This window comes from Chanodichthys erythropterus, chromosome 6 (assembly GCF_024489055.1).
Source record: "Chanodichthys erythropterus isolate Z2021 chromosome 6, ASM2448905v1, whole genome shotgun sequence".
Lineage (NCBI taxonomy): Eukaryota > Metazoa > Chordata > Actinopteri > Cypriniformes > Xenocyprididae > Chanodichthys > Chanodichthys erythropterus.
In genome coordinates, this window is record NC_090226.1 from 29357726 (window position 1) to 29375829 (window position 18104).

Here is an 18104-nt window from a genome sequence, read left to right on the forward strand (position 1 = left end):
AGGTAAGCCTCCGACTGACCTGCAAGGAGCATTGGGTTTTATGGGTTAGGAGACTGCATAAATTGGTTTTGAAAGATAGTGATGTGTTTATGTTTCTTTTGTGTCCTGGTTCTGCTCTGTTGGAAAGAACCTAGAGAGAACGCCAGACTCTAGAAAAAGGTAACAAAGCTGGCATTGGACCTCCCTCAGAATATGTTTGCAGTGTCCTTGCACTCTTCATTATCCTTCCCGACCTTGTAGGGGGCTCGTTGAATCGATCCCGATCTCAAACATGTTCTTGGTGATTGAGGGTTATGACTCCGCCCCTTTGCTGCCAGGATACCCATACCCTTCTCTCCTCCAGATTTACTTATAGAAATAGTACACTTTTTTCTTTTGAGTGAAGAGAGTACAAGGAATAAAACCTTTTTGTGCACATCGCTTGTCTGTTTCGTAGACACACCATTCATCCATCCGTGCCAAAAATGCTGATTGGATGGCAGTTTAAAGCTTCTTACCACCCTGTCGTTCCACGTGCAGATAGGTGCACGGAAGACGTTGCGACTTTCGCCTCTATTCTTTCGCAGAGGCAATATCGTAGCCTATGAGGTTTATCCGAGATGATCATTGCTGGCTGAAAACTTTACCCAATACCCTGCCGGGATGACTGGAAATACAGTCAGCCTTGGCAATTTTTGTCGGTCTCTTAGGAAGCTTAATAACTTGTTGAAAATAAGCGGTTGTGTTTTGGTTTCTTTCACGTGTTGTTTTTGCTAAGGTGGCAAAAGCTCACGTCTGGTGAAGGTCTGTCTCAGAGCGCACTTGGAGAGTCTTTGTGTTCTTTACAGGTCATATGCAAGCACCAGCTTGCATGTTGTATTGATTCTGATCTCATCTGAATGTTTTCAGATATGAACGCAGCTTCTTCTGCAGCTATTATTAAAATGTGATTCAGTCAAAGAGCCCTATGACGTGTCGTAAACTGTGATTGGAGAAATTAAGCTTTTCAAAGTTTGGGATCAATTGAACAAATTGTTTTGCAAAGTGATTCAATGTTTCCAAGCGTTCGAAACGCCACACGCTGGTGACATATGCTGGTCAGAGCAGTGTAAATGCAACAAAAACTCAGGCTAAACATGCATAAAAAACCTTTTACAAACACATTGCAAATGTTTTATTGGAAGTAAAATCTATCAAATGCAATTAAGATGCTTATAATCTAATATTATTACATTTCAAGTGTCTGTGTAATATAGTGTTCTTTTATCAATTTTCAGGTCTTGTTTTGTTTGTTCCATGATGATGGCTCAGCTTAAACAGGCCAATAAAATACTATTGGCTACTATTATTCTTTCTAATTATACCAATGTCTTATTAAAAACTTCCACAAATATATAAAACTGACTCAGAGATCATGTAAAAACCATAGGCACTTGTTCAGTGGTTCTCAGTGAATTTGCTATGATTCATGGAGTTCGCAGAGATGGTCCCCAGCGGTGAGCCATTAAAAATTCAAAACGTTTTGAAACAGTTATGTCGTAACAAAGACTCTTTTTACTTTGAAACCATGTGACATCTTGGCAGCTTGATGCACGCCCATCCGATACGACTTGAATCAAAACAAAAGATTTGTAAAGGTTTCAATATTTCACGAAACAGTCTTTCGAAATCGCTCACCAATAGTCGTAAACAGTTGGAAAGATGCGAGCAGCATGGCTGCAGTCGACCTGTTCACTAGGCTCTCCTGGAGGCTAAAGACCTCTAGCGACGAGGATGGGATTCGAACCCACGTGTGCAGAGCAAAATGGATTAGTTCATCGCCTTAACCACTCAGCCACCTCGTCTCGCAATCTCCTGATGACATTAAAGTTGGCAGGTGCCAGGTGCACTAGGCTCTCCAAAACGCTAAAGCCATCACACGACGAGGATGGGATTCGAACCCACGCGTGCAGAGCACAATGGATTAGCAGTCCATCGCCTTAACCACTCGGCCACCTCGTCTCTCGACCGCCTAGCAGCTCGAAGCTGGGCTTTCTGCATCTATCTTTAGTATGACGGCGTTAAAGTTGGCAGCAAGAAACTTCGAGCAGCTTTTTCCAGACGCACTGTGCTCTCTCGAGCACTAATGCCATCAAACAACGAGGAAGGGATTCGAACCCACGCGTGCAGAGCACAAGGGATTAGCAGTCCATCGCCTTAACCACTCGGCCACCTCGTCTCTCGACCGCCTAGCAGCTCGAAGCTGGGCTTTCTGCATCTATCTTTAGTATGACGGCGTTAAAGTTGGCAGCAAGAAACTTCGAGCAGCTTTTTCCAGACGCACTGTGCTCTCTCGAGCACTAAAGCCATCAAACGACGAGGATGGGATTCGAACCCACGCGTGCAGTGCAAAATGGATTAGTCCATCGCCTTAACCACTCAGCCACCTCGTCTCGCAATCTCCTGATGACATTAAAGTTGGTAGGTGCCAGGTGCACTAGGCTCTCCAAGCACTAAAGCCATCAAACGACGAGGATGGGATTCAAACCAACGCATGCAGTGCACAATGGATTAGCAGTCCATCGCCTTAACCACTCAGCCACCTCGTCACTTCACAATCTGACTGAAATTTGGCTGTGGTGTTTTTCTGCAACTAACGTATGACGACGTTAAAGTTGGCAGCAAGGTCCCTTCGAGCGGCTATGCCAGGTGCTCTCCGAAACACTAAAGCCATCGAACGACGAGGATGGGATTCGAACCCACGCATGCAGAGCACAATGGATTAGCAGTCCATCGCCTTAACCACTCGGCCACCTCGTCACACCCTCAGCTGCCGGAAGTGGCATTGAGGTGCTTTTCAGCCACTCTCATTAACAGGACGGAGACAAAGTTCACCATAATGTGTTGTAAATGGTTGGGGAGATGCGAGAGGTAAGCCTCCGACTGACCTGCGAGGAGCATTGGGTTTTATGGGTTAGGAGACTCACAATTGTTTTGAAAGAGGGAGATGTGCTTATGTTTCTTTGTGTCCTGCTTCTGCTTTGTTGGAAAGAACCTAGAGAGAACGCCAGACTCTAGAAAAAGGTAACAAAGCTGGCATTGGACCTCCCTCAGAATATGTTTGCAGTGTCCTTGCACTCTTCATTATCCTTCCCGACCTTGTAGGGGGCTCGTTGAATCGATCCCGATCTCAAACATGTTCTTGGAGATTGAGGGTTATGACTCCGCCCCTTTGCTGCCAGGATACCCATAATTCTCTCCCCCCAGATTTACGGAAATAGCACACTTTTTTCTTTGAGTGAAGAGAGTACAAGGAATAAACCTTTTTGTGCACATCGCTTGTCTGTTTCGTAGACACACCATTCATCCATCCGTGCCAAAATGCTGATTGGATGGCAGTTTAAAGCTTCTTAGCACCCTGTCGTTCCACGTGCAGATAGGTGCACGGAAGACGTTGCGACTTTCGCCGCTATTCTTTCGCAGAGGCAATATCGTAGCCCATGAGGTTTATCCGAGGCGTGATCATTGCTGGTTGAAAACTTTACTCAAGACCCCGTCGGGATGACTTGAAATACAGTCAGCCTTGGCAATTTTTGTCGGCCTCTTAGGAGGCTTAATAACTTGTTGAAAATAAGCGGTTGTGTTTTGGTTTCTTTCACGTGTTGTTTTTGCTAAGGTGGCAAAAGCTCACGTCTGGTGAAGGTCTGTCTCAGAGCGCACTTGGAGAGTCTTTGTGTTCTTTATGGTCATATGCAAGCACCAGCTTGCATGTTGTATTGATCTTGATCTCAACAATGTTTTCAGATATGAACACAGCTTTTCTGCAGCTATTATTAAAATGTGATTCAGTCAAAGAGCCCCATGACGTGTCGTAAACTGTGATTGGAGAAATTAAGCTTTTCAAAGTTTGGGATCAATTGAACAAATTGTTTTGCAAAATGATTCACTGTTTCCAAGCGTTTGAAACGCCACACGCTGGTGACATCTGCTGGTCAGAGCAGCGTAAATGCAACAAAAACTCAGGCCAAACATGCATAAAAAACCTTTTACAAACACATTGCAAATGTTTTATTGGAAGTAAAATCTATCAAATGCAATTAACTTATAATCTAATATTATTACATTTCAAGTGTCTGTGTAATATGTGTTCTTTTATCAATTTTCAGGTCTTGTTTTGTTTGTTCCATGGATGGCTCAGCTAAACAGGCCAATAAAATACTATTGGCTACTATTATTCTTTCTAATTATACCAATGTCTTATTAAAACTTCCACAAATATATAAAACTGATCAGAGATCATGTAAAAACCATAGGCACTTGTTCAGTGGTTCTCAGTGAATTTGCATGATTCATGGGTTCGCAGAGATGGTCCCCAGCGGTGAGCCATTAAAAATTCAAAACGTTTTGAAACAGTTATGTCGTAACAAAGACTCTTTTACTGAAACCATGTGACTTTGGCAGCTTGATGCACGCTCCGATCGACTGAATCAAAACAAAAAGATTTGTAAAGGTTTCAATATTTCACGAAACAGTCTTTCGAAATCGCTCACCAATAGTCGTAAACAGTTGGAAAGATGCGAGCAGCATGGCTGCAGTCGACCTGTTCACTAGGCTCTCCTGGAGGCTAAAGACCTCTAGCGACGAGGATGGGATTCGAACCCACGCGTGCAGAGCAAAATGGATTAGTCCATCGCCATAACCACTCAGCCACCTCGTCTCGCAATCTCCTGACGACATTAAAGTTGGCAGGTGCCAGGTGCACTAGGCTCTCCAAAACGCTAAAAGCCATCACACGACGAGGATGGGATTCGAATCCACGCGTGCAGAGCACAATGGATTAGCAGTCCATCGCCTTAACCACTCGGCCACCTCGTCTCTCGATTGCCCAGCAGCTCGAAGCTGGGCTTTCTGCAGCTATCTTTAGTATGACGGCGTTAAAGTTGGCAGCAAGAAACTTCGAGCAGCTTTTTCCAGATGCACTGTGCTCTCTCGAGCACTAAAGCCATCAAACGACGAGGATGGGATTCGAACCCACGCGTGCAGAGCACAATGGATTAGCAGTCCATCGCCTTAACCACTCGGCCACCTCGTCTCTCGATCGCCTAGCAGCTCGAAGCTGGGCTTTCTGCAGCTATCTTTAATATGACGCCGTTAAAGTTGGCAGCAAGAAACTTCGAGCAGCTTTTTCCAGACGCACTGTGCTCTCTCGAGCACTAATGCCATCAAACAACGAGGAAGAGATTCGAACCCACGCGTGCAGAGCACAAGGGATTAGCAGTCCATCGCCTTAACCACTCGGCCACCTCGTCTCTCGACCGCCTAGCAGCTCGAAGCTGGGCTTTCTGCATCTATCTTTAGTATGACGGCGTTAAAGTTGGCAGCAAGAAACTTCGAGCAGCTTTTTCCAGACGCACTGTGCTCTCTCGAGCACTAAAGCCATCAAACGACGAGGATGGGATTCGAACCCACGCGTGCAGTGCAAAATGGATTAGTCCATCGCCTTAACCACTCAACCACCTCGTCTCGCAATCTCCTGATGACATTAAAGTTGGTAGGTGCCAGGTGCACTAGGCTCTCCAAGCACTAAAGCCATCAAACGACGAGGATGGGATTCAAACCAACGCATGCAGAGCACAATGGATTAGCAGTCCATCGCCTTAACCACTCAGCCACCTCGTCACTTCACAATCTGACTGAAATTTGGCTGTGGTGTTTTTCTGCAACTAACGTAAGACGACGTTAAAGTTGGCAGCAAGGTCCTTCGAGCGGCTATGCCAGGTGCACTGGGCTCTCCGAAACACTAAAGCCATCGAACGACGAGGATGGGATTCGAACCCACGCGTGCAGAGCACAATGGATTAGCAGTCCATCGCCTTAACCACTCTGCCACCTCGTCACACCCTCAGCAGCCGGAAGTGGCATTGAGGTGCTTTTCAGCCACTCTCATTAACAGGACGGAGACAAAGTTCGCCATAATGTGTTGTAAATGGTTGGGGAGATGCGAGAGGTAAGCCTCCGACTGACCTGCAAGGAGCATTGGGTTTTATGGGTTAGGAGACTCACAATTGTTTTGAAAGAGGGAGATGTGCTTATGTTTCTTTTGTGTCCTGCTTCTGCTTTGTTGGAAAGAACCTAGAGAGAACGCCAGACTCTAGAAAAAGGTAACAAAGCTGGCATTGGACCTCCCTCAGAATATGTTTGCAGTGTCCTTGCACTCTTCATTATCCTTCCCGACCTTGTAGGGGGCTCGTTGAATCGATCCCGATCTCAAACATGTTCTTGGAGATTGAGGGTTATGACTCCGCCCCTTTGCTGCCAGGATACCCATAATTCTCTCCCCCCAGATTTACGGAAATAGCACACTTTTTTCTTTGAGTGAAGAGAGTACAAGGAATAAACCTTTTTGTGCACATCGCTTGTCTGTTTCGTAGACACACCATTCATCCATCCGTGCCAAAATGCTGATTGGATGGCAGTTTAAAGCTTCTTACCACCCTGTCGTTCCACGTGCAGATAGGTGCACGGAAGACGTTGCGACTTTCGCCGCTATTCTTTCGCAGAGGCAATATCGTAGCCTATGAGGTTTATCCGAGGCGTGATCATTGCTGGTTGAAAACTTTACCCAATACCCCGCCGGGATGACTTGAAATACAGTCAGCCTTGGCAATTTTTGTCGGCCTCTTAGGAGGCTTAATAACTTGTTGAAAATAAGCGGTTGTGTTTTGGTTTCTTTCACGTGTTGTTTTTGCTAAGGTGGCAAAAGCTCACGTCTGGTGAAGGTCTGTCTCAGAGCGCACTTGGAGAGTCTTTGTGTTCTTTATGGTCATATGCAAGCACCAGCTTGCATGTTGTATTGATCTTGATCTCAACAATGTTTTCAGATATGAACACAGCTTTTCTGCAGCTATTATTAAAATGTGATTCAGTCAAAGAGCCCCATGACGTGTCGTAAACTGTGATTGGAGAAATTAAGCTTTTCAAAGTTTGGGATCAATTGAACAAATTGTTTTGCAAAATGATTCACTGTTTCCAAGCGTTTGAAACGCCACACGCTGGTGACATCTGCTGGTCAGAGCAGTGTAAATGCAACAAAAACTCAGGCCAAACATGCATAAAAAACCTTTTACAAACACATTGCAAATGTTTTATTGGAAGTAAAATCTATCAAATGCAATTAACTTATAATCTAATATTATTACATTTCAAGTGTCTGTGTAATATGTGTTCTTTTATCAATTTTCAGGTCTTGTTTTGTTTGTTCCATGGATGGCTCAGCTAAACAGGCCAATAAAATACTATTGGCTACTATTATTCTTTCTAATTATACCAATGTCTTATTAAAAACTTCCACAAATATATAAAACTGATCAGAGATCATGTAAAAACCATAGGCACTTGTTCAGTGGTTCTCAGTGAATTTGCATGATTCATGGGTTCGCAGAGATGGTCCCCAGCGGTGAACCATTAAAAATTCAAAACGTTTTGAAACAGTTATGTCGTAACAAAGACTCTTTTACTGAAACCATGTGACTTTGGCAGCTTGATGCACGCTCCGATCGACTGAATCAAAACAAAAGATTTGTAAAGGTTTCAATATTTCACGAAACAGTCTTTCGAAATCGCTCACCAATAGTCGTAAACAGTTGGAAAGATGCGAGCAGCATGGCTGCAGTCGACCTGTTCACTAGGCTCTCCTGGAGGCTAAAGACCTCTAGCGACGAGGATGGGATTCGAACCCACGCGTGCAGAGCAAAATGGATTAGTCCATCGCCTTAACCACTCAGCCACCTCGTCTCGCAATCTCCTGACGACATTAAAGTTGGCAGGTGCCAGGTGCACTAGGCTCTCCAAAACGCTAAAGCCATCACACGACGAGGATGGGATTCGAACCCACGCGTGCAGAGCACAATGGATTAGCAGTCCATCGCCTTAACCACTCGGCCACCTCGTCTCTCGATTGCCCAACAGCTCGAAGCTGGGCTTTCTGCAGCTATCTTTAGTATGACGACGTTAAAGTTGGCAGCAAGAAACTTTGAGCAGCTTTTTCCAGACGCACTGTGCTCTCTCGAGCACTAAAGCCATCAAACGACGAGGATGGGATTCGAACCCACGCGTGCAGAGCACAATGGATTAGCAGTCCATCGCCTTAACCACTCGGCCACCTCGTCTCTCGATCACCTAGCAGCTTGAAGCTGGGCTTTCTGCAGCTATCTTTAATATGACGCCGTTAAAGTTGGCAGCAAGAAACTTCGAGCAGCTTTTTCCAGACGCACTGTGCTCTCTCGAGCACTAATGCCATCAAACAACGAGGAAGGGATTCGAACCCACGCGTGCAGAGCACAAGGGATTAGCAGTCCATCGCCTTAACCACTCGGCCACCTCGTCTCTCGACCGCCTAGCAGCTCGAAGCTGGGCTTTCTGCATCTATCTTTAGTATGACGGCGTTAAAGTTGGCAGCAAGAAACTTCGAGCAGCTTTTTCCAGACGCACTGTGCTCTCTCGAGCACTAAAGCCATCAAACGACGAGGATGGGATTCGAACCCACGCGTGCAGTGCAAAATGGATTAGTCCATCGCCTTAACCACTCAACCACCTCGTCTCGCAATCTCCTGATGACATTAAAGTTGGTAGGTGCCAGGTGCACTAGGCTCTCCAAGCACTAAAGCCATCAAACGACGAGGATGGGATTCAAACCAACGCATGCAGAGCACAATGGATTAGCAGTCCATCGCCTTAACCACTCAGCCACCTCGTCACTTCACAATCTGACTGAAATTTGGCTGTGGTGTTTTTCTGCAACTAACGTAAGACGACGTTAAAGTTGGCAGCAAGGTCCTTCGAGCGGCTATGCCAGGTGCACTGGGCTCTCCGAAACACTAAAGCCATCGAACGACGAGGATGGGATTCGAACCCACGCGTGCAGAGCACAATGGATTAGCAGTCCATCGCCTTAACCACTCGGCCACCTCGTCACACCCTCAGCAGCCGGAAGTGGCATTGAGGTGCTTTTCAGCCACTCTCATTAACAGGACGGAGACAAAGTTCACCATAATGTGTTGTAAATGGTTGGGGAGATGCGAGAGGTAAGCCTCCGACTGACCTGCAAGGAGCATTGGGTTTTATGGGTTAGGAGACTCACAATTGTTTTGAAAGAGGGAGATGTGCTTATGTTTCTTTTGTGTCCTGCTTCTGCTTTGTTGGAAAGAACCTAGAGAGAACGCCAGACTCTAGAAAAAGGTAACAAAGCTGGCATTGGACCTCCCTCAGAATATGTTTGCAGTGTCCTTGCACTCTTCATTATCCTTCCCGACCTTGTAGGGGGCTCGTTGAATCGATCCCGATCTCAAACATGTTCTTGGAGATTGAGGGTTATGACTCCGCCCCTTTGCTGCCAGGATACCCATAATTCTCTCCCCCCAGATTTACGGAAATAGCACAATTTTTTTCTTTGAGTGAAGAGAGTACAAGGAATAAACCTTTTTGTGCACATCGCTTGTCTGTTTCGTAGACACACCATTCATCCATCCGTGCCAAAATGCTGATTGGATGGCAGTTTAAAGCTTCTTACCACCCTGTCGTTCCACGTGCAGATAGGTGCACGGAAGACGTTGCGACTTTCGCCGCTATTCTTTCGCAGAGGCAATATCGTAGCCTATGAGGTTTATCCGAGGCGTGATCATTGCTGGTTGAAAACTTTACCCAATACCCTGCCGGGATGACTTGAAATACAGTCAGCCTTGGCAATTTTGTCGGCCTCTTAGGAGGCTTAATAGCTTGTTGAAAATAAGCGGTTGTGTTTTGGTTTCTTTCACGTGTTGTTTTTGCTAAGGTGGCAAAAGCTCACGTCTGGTGAAGGTCTGTCTCAGAGCGCACTTGGAGAGTCTTTGTGTTCTTTATGGTCATATGCAAGCACCAGCTTGCATGTTGTATTGATCTTGATCTCAACAATGTTTTCAGATATGAACACAGCTTTTCTGCAGCTATTATTAAAATGTGATTCAGTCAAAGAGCCCCATGACGTGTCGTAAACTGTGATTGGAGAAATTAAGCTTTTCAAAGTTTGGGATCAATTGAACAAATTGTTTTGCAAAATGATTCACTGTTTCCAAGCGTTTGAAACGCCACACGCTGGTGACATCTGCTGGTCAGAGCAGTGTAAATGCAACAAAAACTCAGGCCAAACATGCATAAAAAACCTTTTACAAACACATTGCAAATGTTTTATTGGAAGTAAAATCTATCAAATGCAATTAACTTATAATCTAATATTATTACATTTCAAGTGTCTGTGTAATATGTGTTCTTTTATCAATTTTCAGGTCTTGTTTTGTTTGTTCCATGGATGGCTCAGCTAAACAGGCCAATAAAATACTATTGGCTACTATTATTCTTTCTAATTATACCAATGTCTTATTAAAACTTCCACAAATATATAAAACTGATCAGAGATCATGTAAAAACCATAGGCACTTGTTCAGTGGTTCTCAGTGAATTTGCATGATTCATGGGTTCGCAGAGATGGTCCCCAGCGGTGAGCCATTAAAAATTCAAAACGTTTTGAAACAGTTATGTCGTAACAAAGACTCTTTTACTGAAACCATGTGACTTTGGCAGCTTGATGCACGCTCCGATCGACTGAATCAAAACAAAAGATTTGTAAAGGTTTCAATATTTCACGAAACAGTCTTTCGAAATCGCTCACCAATAGTCGTAAACAGTTGGAAAGATGCGAGCAGCATGGCTGCAGTCGACCTGTTCACTAGGCTCTCCTGGAGGCTAAAGACCTCTAGCGACGAGGATGGGATTCGAACCCACGCGTGCAGAGCAAAATGGATTAGTCCATCGCCTTAACCACTCAGCCACCTCGTCTCGCAATCTCCTGACGACATTAAAGTTGGCAGGTGCCAGGTGCACTAGGCTCTCCAAAACGCTAAAGCCATCACACGACGAGGATGGGATTCGAACCCACGCGTGCAGAGCACAATGGATTAGCAGTCCATCGCCTTAACCACTCGGCCACCTCGTCTCTCGATTGCCCAGCAGCTCGAAGCTGGGCTTTCTGCATCTATCTTTAGTATGACGGCGTTAAAGTTGGCAGCAATAAAACTTCGAGCAGCTTTTTCCAGACGCACTGTGCTCTCTCGAGCACTAAAGCCATCAAACGACGAGGATGGGATTCGAACCCACGCGTGCAGAGCACAATGGATTAGCAGTCCATCGCCTTAACCACTCGGCCACCTCGTCTCTCGATCACCTAGCAGCTTGAAGCTGGGCTTTCTGCAGCTATCTTTAATATGACGCCGTTAAAGTTGGCAGCAAGAAACTTCGAGCAGCTTTTTCCAGACGCACTGTGCTCTCTCGAGCACTAATGCCATCAAACAACGAGGAAGGGATTCGAACCCACGCGTGCAGAGCACAAGGGATTAGCAGTCCATCGCCTTAACCACTCGGCCACCTCGTCTCTCGACCGCCTAGCAGCTCGAAGCTGGGCTTTCTGCATCTATCTTTAGTATGACGGCGTTAAAGTTGGCAGCAAGAAACTTCGAGCAGCTTTTTCCAGACGCACTGTGCTCTCTCGAGCACTAAAGCCATCAAACGACGAGGATGGGATTCGAACCCACGCGTGCAGTGCAAAATGGATTAGTCCATCGCCTTAACCACTCAACCACCTCGTCTCGCAATCTCCTGATGACATTAAAGTTGGTAGGTGCCAGGTGCACTAGGCTCTCCAAGCACTAAAGCCATCAAACGACGAGGATGGGATTCAAACCAACGCATGCAGAGCACAATGGATTAGCAGTCCATCGCCTTAACCACTCAGCCACCTCGTCACTTCACAATCTGACTGAAATTTGGCTGTGGTGTTTTTCTGCAACTAACGTAAGACGACATTAAAGTTGGCAGCAAGGTCCTTCGAGCGGCTATGCCAGGTGCACTGGGCTCTCCGAAACACTAAAGCCATCGAACGACGAGGATGGGATTCGAACTCCACGCGTGCAGAGCACAATGGATTAGCTGTCCATCGCCTTAACCACTCGGCCACCTCGTCACACCCTCAGCAGCCGGAAGTGGCATTGAGGTGCTTTTCAGCCACTCTCATTAACAGGACGGAGACAAAGTTCACCATAATGTGTTGTAAATGGTTGGGGAGATGCGAGAGGTAAGCCTCCGACTGACCTGCAAGGAGCATTGGGTTTTATGGGTTAGGAGACTCACAATTGTTTTGAAAGAGGGAGAGATGTGCTTATGTTTCTTTTGTGTCCTGCTTCTGCTTTGTTGGAAAGAACCTAGAGAGAACGCCAGACTCTAGAAAAAGGTAACAAAGCTGGCATTGGACCTCCTCAGAATATGTTTGCAGTGTCCTTGCACTCTTCATTATCCTTCCCGACCTTGTAGGGGGCTCGTTGAATCGATCCCGATCTCAAACATGTTCTTGGAGATTGAGGTTATGACTCCGCCCCTTTGCTGCCAGGATACCCATAATTCTCTCCCCCAGATTTACGGAAATAGCACACTTTTTTCTTTGAGTGAAGAGAGTACAAGGAATAAACCTTTTTGTGCACATCGCTTGTCTGTTTCGTAGACACACCATTCATCCATCCGTGCCAAAATGCTGATTGGATGGCAGTTTAAAGCTTCTTACCACCCTGTCGTTCCACGTGCAGATAGGTGCACGGAAGACGTTGCGACTTTCGCCGCTATTCTTTCGCAGAGGCAATATCGTAGCCTATGAGGTTTATCCGAGGCGTGATCATTGCTGGTTGAAAACTTTACCCAATACCCTGCCGGGATGACTTGAAATACAGTCAGCCTTGGCAATTTTTGTCGGCCTCTTAGGGAGGCTTAATAGCTTGTTGAAAATAAGCGGTTGTGTTTTGGTTTCTTTCACGTGTTGTTTTTGCTAAGGTGGCAAAAGCTCACGTCTGGTGAAGGTCTGTCTCAGAGCGCACTTGGAGAGTCTTTGTGTTCTTTATGGTCATATGCAAGCACCAGCTTGCATGTTGTATTGATCTTGATCTCAACAATGTTTTCAGATATGAACACAGCTTTTCTGCAGCTATTATTAAAATGTGATTCAGTCAAAGAGCCCCATGACGTGTCGTAAACTGTGATTGGAGAAATTAAGCTTTTCAAAGTTTGGGATCAATTGAACAAATTGTTTTGCAAAATGATTCACTGTTTCCAAGCGTTTGAAACGCCACACGCTGGTGACATCTGCTGGTCAGAGCAGTGTAAATGCAACAAAAACTCAGGCCAAACATGCATAAAAAACCTTTTTACAAACACATTGCAAATGTTTTATTGGAAGTAAAATCTATCAAATGCAATTAACTTATAATCTAATATTATTACATTTCAAGTGTCTGTGTAATATGTGTTCTTTTATCAATTTTCAGGTCTTGTTTTGTTTGTTCCATGGATGGCTCAGCTAAACAGGCCAATAAAATACTATTGGCTACTATTATTCTTTCTAATTATACCAATGTCTTATTAAAACTTCCACAAATATATAAAACTGATCAGAGATCATGTAAAAACCATAGGCACTTGTTCAGTGGTTCTCAGTGAATTTGCATGATTCATGGGTTCGCAGAGATGGTCCCCAGCGGTGAGCCATTAAAAATTCAAAACGTTTTGAAACAGTTATGTCGTAACAAAGACTCTTTTACTGAAACCATGTGACTTTGGCAGCTTGATGCACGCTCCGATCGACTGAATCAAAACAAAAGATTTGTAAAGGTTTCAATATTTCACGAAACAGTCTTTCGAAATCGCTCACCAATAGTCGTAAACAGTTGGAAAGATGCGAGCAGCATGGCTGCAGTCGACCTGTTCACTAGGCTCTCCTGGAGGCTAAAGACCTCTAGCGACGAGGATGGGATTCGAACCCACGCGTGCAGAGCAAAATGGATTAGTCCATCGCCTTAACCACTCAGCCACCTCGTCTCGCAATCTCCTGACGACATTAAAGTTGGCAGGTGCCAGGTGCACTAGGCTCTCCAAAACGCTAAAGCCATCACACGACGAGGATGGGATTCGAACCCACGCGTGCAGAGCACAATGGATTAGCAGTCCATCGCCTTAACCACTCGGCCACCTCGTCTCTCGATTGCCCAGCAGCTCGAAGCTGGGCTTTCTGCATCTATCTTTAGTATGACGGCGTTAAAGTTGGCAGCAAGAAACTTCGAGCAGCTTTTTCCAGACGCACTGTGCTCTCTCGAGCACTAAAGCCATCAAACGACGAGGATGGGATTCGAACCCACGCGTGCAGAGCACAATGGATTAGCTGTCCATCGCCTTAACCACTCGGCCACCTCGTCTCTCGATCGCCTAGCAGCTCGAAGCTGGGCTTTCTGCAGCTATCTTTAATATGACGCCGTTAAAGTTGGCAGCAAGAAACTTCGAGCAGCTTTTTCCAGACGCACTGTGCTCTCTCGAGCACTAATGCCATCAAACAACGAGGAAGGGATTCGAACCCACGCGTGCAGAGCACAAGGGATTAGCAGTCCATCGCCTTAACCACTCGGCCACCTCGTCTCGACCGCCTAGCAGCTCGAAGCTGGGCTTTCTGCATCTATCTTTAGTATGACGGCGTTAAAGTTGGCAGCAAGAAACTTCGAGCAGCTTTTTCCAGACGCACTGTGCTCTCTCGAGCACTAAAGCCATCAAACGACGAGGATGGGATTCGAACCCACGCGTGCAGTGCAAAATGGATTAGTCCATCGCCTTAACCACTCAGCCACCTCGTCTCGCAATCTCCTGATGACATTAAAGTTGGTAGGTGCCAGGTGCACTAGGCTCTCCAAGCACTAAAGCCATCAAACGACGAGGATGGGATTCAAACCAACGCATGCAGAGCACAATGGATTAGCAGTCCATCGCCTTAACCACTCAGCCACCTCGTCACTTCACAATCTGACTGAAATTTGGCTGTGGTGTTTTTCTGCAACTAACGTAAGACGACGTTAAAGTTGGCAGCAAGGTCCTTCGAGCGGCTATGCCAGGTGCACTGGGCTCTCCGAAACACTAAAGCCATCGAACGACGAGGATGGGATTCGAACCCACGCGTGCAGAGCACAATGGATTAGCAGTCCATCGCCTTAACCACTCGGCCACCTCGTCACACCCTCAGCTGCCGGAAGTGGCATTGAGGTGCTTTTCAGCCACTCTCATTAACAGGACGGAGACAAAGTTCACCATAATGTGTTGTAAATGGTTGGGGAGATGCGAGAGGTAAGCCTCCGACTGACCTGCAAGGAGCATTGGGTTTTATGGGTTAGGAGACTCACAATTGTTTTGAAAGAGGGAGATGTGCTTATGTTTCTTTTGTGTCCTGCTTCTGCTTTGTTGGAAAGAACCTAGAGAGAACGCCAGACTCTAGAAAAAGGTAACAAAGCTGGCATTGGACCTCCCTCAGAATATGTTTGCAGTGTCCTTGCACTCTTCATTATCCTTCCCGACCTTGTAGGGGGCTCGTTGAATCGATCCCGATCTCAAACATGTTCTTGGAGATTGAGGGTTATGACTCCGCCCCTTTGCTGCCAGGATACCCATAATTCTCTCCCCCCAGATTTACGGAAATAGCACACTTTTTTCTTTGAGTGAAGAGAGTACAAGGAATAAACCTTTTTGTGCACATCGCTTGTCTGTTTCGTAGACACACCATTCATCCATCCGTGCCAAAATGCTGATTGGATGGCAGTTTAAAGCTTCTTACCACCCTGTCGTTCCACGTGCAGATAGGTGCACGGAAGACGTTGTGACTTTCGCCGCTATTCTTTCGCAGAGGCAATATCGTAGCCTATGAGGTTTATCCGAGGCGTGATCATTGCTGGTTGAAAACTTTACCCAATACCCCGCCGGGATGACTTGAAATACAGTCAGCCTTGGCAATTTTTGTCGGCCTCTTAGGAGGCTTAACAACTTGTTGAAAATACGCGGTTGTGTTTTGGTTTCTTTCACGTGTTGTTTTTGCTAAGGTGGCAAAAGCTCACGTCTGGTGAAGGTCTGTCTCAGAGCGCACTTGGAGAGTCTTTGTGTTCTTAATGGTCATATGCAAGCACCAGCTTGCATGTTGTATTGATCTTGATCTCAACAATGTTTTCAGATATGAACACAGCTTTTCTGCAGCTATTATTAAAATGTGATTCAGTCAAAGAGCCCCATGACGTGTCGTAAACTGTGATTGGAGAAATTAAGCTTTTCAAAGTTTGGGATCAATTGAACAAATTGTTTTGCAAAATGATTCACTGTTTTCAAGCGTTTGAAACGCCACACGCTGGTGACATCTGCTGGTCAGAGCAGTGTAAATGCAACAAAAACTCAGGCCAAACATGCATAAAAACCCTTTTACAAACACATTGCAAATGTTTTATTGGAAGTAAAATCTATCAAATGCAATTAACTTATAATCTAATATTATTACATTTCAAGTGTCTGTGTAATATGTGTTCTTTTATCAATTTTCAGGTCTTGTTTTGTTTGTTCCATGGATGGCTCAGCTAAACAGGCCAATAAAATACTATTGGCTACTATTATTCTTTCTAATTATACCAATGTCTTATTAAAACTTCCACAAATATATAAAACTGATCAGAGATCATGTAAAAACCATAGGCACTTGTTCAGTGGTTCTCAGTGAATTTGCATGATTCATGGGTTCGCAGAGATGGTCCCCAGCGGTGAGCCATTAAAATTTCAAAACGTTTTTAAACAGTTATGTCGTAACAAAGACTCTTTTACTGAAACCATGTGACTTTGGCAGCTTGATGCACGCTCCAATCGACTGAATCAAAACAAAAGATTTGTAAAGGTTTCAATATTTCACGAAACAGTCTTTCGAAATCGCTCACCAATAGTCGTAAACAGTTGGAAAGATGCGAGCAGCATGGCTGCAGTCGACCTGTTCACTAGGCTCTCCTGGAGGCTAAAGACCTCTAGCGACGAGGATGGGATTCGAACCCACGCGTGCAGAGCAAAATGGATTAGTCCATCGCCTTAACCACTCAGCCACCTCATCTCGCAATGTCCTGACGACATTAAAGTTGGCAGGTGCCAGGTGCACTAGGCTCTCCAAAACGCTAAAGCCATCACACGACGAGGATGGGATTCGAACCCACGCGTGCAGAGCACAATGGATTAGCAGTCCCAGCTGCCGAAGGATAGTCCGACAATATGGGGCAGATGTTGAACAATGTTGAACGTCACAGCCAATCACGTCGAAGCGCTATAACATTTGCAGCCAATCAGAGAGCGCCATTCTAAACATTTTCTTGACATTTTCGACATTGCAGCCAATCAGAGAGCGCCATTCTCAACATTTTCTTGACATTTTCGACATTTGACCAATCAGAGTAGACGGAAATGTCGAGCACGCGTTTACGCTTATCACCGCTAGGTGGGTTCAGGAAGCTAGCCAGATGTCAATCAAGTTTCCGAACTGAGCCGAAGGTGTACGAAGTAAGGACATAATCCTCAGGGGGAGTGTCAGAGGTCAAAAAAGTTCAGTAGACGAGCATCACTGCCACGGAGGTCAGCATCATATTCACGGAGGACATCTAAGTATTTTATATAAAACACATATTACGGACAACGGGTAAGAACATATAATTTAATTGCATATTTGAATATGATGTGTTGTGGGTTTTTTTAAGAAATCATTTTGGGGTTTTTTGATTAAAACGGTTTAACCTAAGGCCAAAAAAAAAAAAGATGTCTGGCAAAAAATCCCATAAAGCCATGTCGGACGCTGAATGGATTTCACGTCTAAAAAAGTTTGCCAGCACAGGAGTTTGGCCTTCAAATGAAGGAAACAGGCCAGCTCCTCGACAGAAAAAGTGGCAGGACATATATCAAAAGGTGAGTGTATACTTTTGTTATTTCTGCATGATAGAAACGACTTTAGTGTTTGTTGACTTGCATAATTGAACATTAGATTTGTTTGTTTAATGTATTTGCATAACAGAACAACTTATTAGTTGTTGTATGTACCTGATCTCATTCATTAAAACAGTGCACTGTGACTAATGGTTAACACCAATATAAACCAGGTGTCATTATTATTTATAGATATTCATGTAGATAATAAAGCAGGTATTTGAGATTTATGTAATTTTGTAAAAAACCTACATTAAAGACATTTTGTT

The 18104-nt window shown here is 45.1% G+C and overlaps 30 non-coding genes across 30 annotated transcripts; 6 read left to right on the top strand and 24 right to left on the bottom strand.

Annotated features, from left to right (window-relative positions):
* Window positions 1–554: 554 nt before the first annotated feature.
* Window positions 555–693, top strand: LOC137021898 (U4 spliceosomal RNA). Its single transcript, XR_010895389.1, has one exon. It is a non-coding gene; the product is annotated as a U4 spliceosomal RNA (small nuclear RNA).
* A 1205-nt stretch (window positions 694–1898) lies between these two features.
* On the bottom strand, window positions 1899–1980 carry trnas-gcu (transfer RNA serine (anticodon GCU)). The gene has a single exon. It is a non-coding gene; the product is annotated as a tRNA-Ser (tRNA).
* Window positions 1981–2115: 135 nt separating this feature from the next.
* trnas-gcu (transfer RNA serine (anticodon GCU)) lies at window positions 2116–2197 on the bottom strand. The gene has a single exon. It is a non-coding gene; the product is annotated as a tRNA-Ser (tRNA).
* Window positions 2198–2485: 288 nt separating this feature from the next.
* Window positions 2486–2567, bottom strand: trnas-gcu (transfer RNA serine (anticodon GCU)). Its single transcript has one exon. It is a non-coding gene; the product is annotated as a tRNA-Ser (tRNA).
* A 129-nt stretch (window positions 2568–2696) lies between these two features.
* trnas-gcu (transfer RNA serine (anticodon GCU)) lies at window positions 2697–2778 on the bottom strand. The gene has a single exon. It is a non-coding gene; the product is annotated as a tRNA-Ser (tRNA).
* A 651-nt stretch (window positions 2779–3429) lies between these two features.
* On the top strand, window positions 3430–3570 carry LOC137021895 (U4 spliceosomal RNA). The gene has a single exon (XR_010895386.1). It is a non-coding gene; the product is annotated as a U4 spliceosomal RNA (small nuclear RNA).
* Window positions 3571–4751: 1181 nt separating this feature from the next.
* trnas-gcu (transfer RNA serine (anticodon GCU)) lies at window positions 4752–4833 on the bottom strand. The gene has a single exon. It is a non-coding gene; the product is annotated as a tRNA-Ser (tRNA).
* A 135-nt stretch (window positions 4834–4968) lies between these two features.
* Window positions 4969–5050, bottom strand: trnas-gcu (transfer RNA serine (anticodon GCU)). Its single transcript has one exon. It is a non-coding gene; the product is annotated as a tRNA-Ser (tRNA).
* Window positions 5051–5185: 135 nt separating this feature from the next.
* On the bottom strand, window positions 5186–5267 carry trnas-gcu (transfer RNA serine (anticodon GCU)). The gene has a single exon. It is a non-coding gene; the product is annotated as a tRNA-Ser (tRNA).
* Window positions 5268–5555: 288 nt separating this feature from the next.
* Window positions 5556–5637, bottom strand: trnas-gcu (transfer RNA serine (anticodon GCU)). Its single transcript has one exon. It is a non-coding gene; the product is annotated as a tRNA-Ser (tRNA).
* Window positions 5638–5772: 135 nt separating this feature from the next.
* Window positions 5773–5854, bottom strand: trnas-gcu (transfer RNA serine (anticodon GCU)). Its single transcript has one exon. It is a non-coding gene; the product is annotated as a tRNA-Ser (tRNA).
* Window positions 5855–6506: 652 nt separating this feature from the next.
* On the top strand, window positions 6507–6647 carry LOC137021893 (U4 spliceosomal RNA). The gene has a single exon (XR_010895384.1). It is a non-coding gene; the product is annotated as a U4 spliceosomal RNA (small nuclear RNA).
* A 1180-nt stretch (window positions 6648–7827) lies between these two features.
* On the bottom strand, window positions 7828–7909 carry trnas-gcu (transfer RNA serine (anticodon GCU)). The gene has a single exon. It is a non-coding gene; the product is annotated as a tRNA-Ser (tRNA).
* Window positions 7910–8044: 135 nt separating this feature from the next.
* Window positions 8045–8126, bottom strand: trnas-gcu (transfer RNA serine (anticodon GCU)). The gene has a single exon. It is a non-coding gene; the product is annotated as a tRNA-Ser (tRNA).
* A 135-nt stretch (window positions 8127–8261) lies between these two features.
* trnas-gcu (transfer RNA serine (anticodon GCU)) lies at window positions 8262–8343 on the bottom strand. Its single transcript has one exon. It is a non-coding gene; the product is annotated as a tRNA-Ser (tRNA).
* A 288-nt stretch (window positions 8344–8631) lies between these two features.
* On the bottom strand, window positions 8632–8713 carry trnas-gcu (transfer RNA serine (anticodon GCU)). Its single transcript has one exon. It is a non-coding gene; the product is annotated as a tRNA-Ser (tRNA).
* A 135-nt stretch (window positions 8714–8848) lies between these two features.
* trnas-gcu (transfer RNA serine (anticodon GCU)) lies at window positions 8849–8930 on the bottom strand. The gene has a single exon. It is a non-coding gene; the product is annotated as a tRNA-Ser (tRNA).
* Window positions 8931–9583: 653 nt separating this feature from the next.
* LOC137021897 (U4 spliceosomal RNA) lies at window positions 9584–9723 on the top strand. The gene has a single exon (XR_010895388.1). It is a non-coding gene; the product is annotated as a U4 spliceosomal RNA (small nuclear RNA).
* Window positions 9724–10902: 1179 nt separating this feature from the next.
* Window positions 10903–10984, bottom strand: trnas-gcu (transfer RNA serine (anticodon GCU)). Its single transcript has one exon. It is a non-coding gene; the product is annotated as a tRNA-Ser (tRNA).
* Window positions 10985–11120: 136 nt separating this feature from the next.
* trnas-gcu (transfer RNA serine (anticodon GCU)) lies at window positions 11121–11202 on the bottom strand. The gene has a single exon. It is a non-coding gene; the product is annotated as a tRNA-Ser (tRNA).
* Window positions 11203–11337: 135 nt separating this feature from the next.
* trnas-gcu (transfer RNA serine (anticodon GCU)) lies at window positions 11338–11419 on the bottom strand. Its single transcript has one exon. It is a non-coding gene; the product is annotated as a tRNA-Ser (tRNA).
* Window positions 11420–11707: 288 nt separating this feature from the next.
* trnas-gcu (transfer RNA serine (anticodon GCU)) lies at window positions 11708–11789 on the bottom strand. The gene has a single exon. It is a non-coding gene; the product is annotated as a tRNA-Ser (tRNA).
* A 135-nt stretch (window positions 11790–11924) lies between these two features.
* On the bottom strand, window positions 11925–12007 carry trnas-gcu (transfer RNA serine (anticodon GCU)). The gene has a single exon. It is a non-coding gene; the product is annotated as a tRNA-Ser (tRNA).
* Window positions 12008–12658: 651 nt separating this feature from the next.
* On the top strand, window positions 12659–12800 carry LOC137021896 (U4 spliceosomal RNA). Its single transcript, XR_010895387.1, has one exon. It is a non-coding gene; the product is annotated as a U4 spliceosomal RNA (small nuclear RNA).
* Window positions 12801–13980: 1180 nt separating this feature from the next.
* trnas-gcu (transfer RNA serine (anticodon GCU)) lies at window positions 13981–14062 on the bottom strand. The gene has a single exon. It is a non-coding gene; the product is annotated as a tRNA-Ser (tRNA).
* A 135-nt stretch (window positions 14063–14197) lies between these two features.
* Window positions 14198–14279, bottom strand: trnas-gcu (transfer RNA serine (anticodon GCU)). The gene has a single exon. It is a non-coding gene; the product is annotated as a tRNA-Ser (tRNA).
* Window positions 14280–14414: 135 nt separating this feature from the next.
* On the bottom strand, window positions 14415–14496 carry trnas-gcu (transfer RNA serine (anticodon GCU)). The gene has a single exon. It is a non-coding gene; the product is annotated as a tRNA-Ser (tRNA).
* A 286-nt stretch (window positions 14497–14782) lies between these two features.
* trnas-gcu (transfer RNA serine (anticodon GCU)) lies at window positions 14783–14864 on the bottom strand. Its single transcript has one exon. It is a non-coding gene; the product is annotated as a tRNA-Ser (tRNA).
* A 135-nt stretch (window positions 14865–14999) lies between these two features.
* Window positions 15000–15081, bottom strand: trnas-gcu (transfer RNA serine (anticodon GCU)). Its single transcript has one exon. It is a non-coding gene; the product is annotated as a tRNA-Ser (tRNA).
* A 652-nt stretch (window positions 15082–15733) lies between these two features.
* Window positions 15734–15874, top strand: LOC137021894 (U4 spliceosomal RNA). The gene has a single exon (XR_010895385.1). It is a non-coding gene; the product is annotated as a U4 spliceosomal RNA (small nuclear RNA).
* Window positions 15875–18104: the final 2230 nt, after the last annotated feature.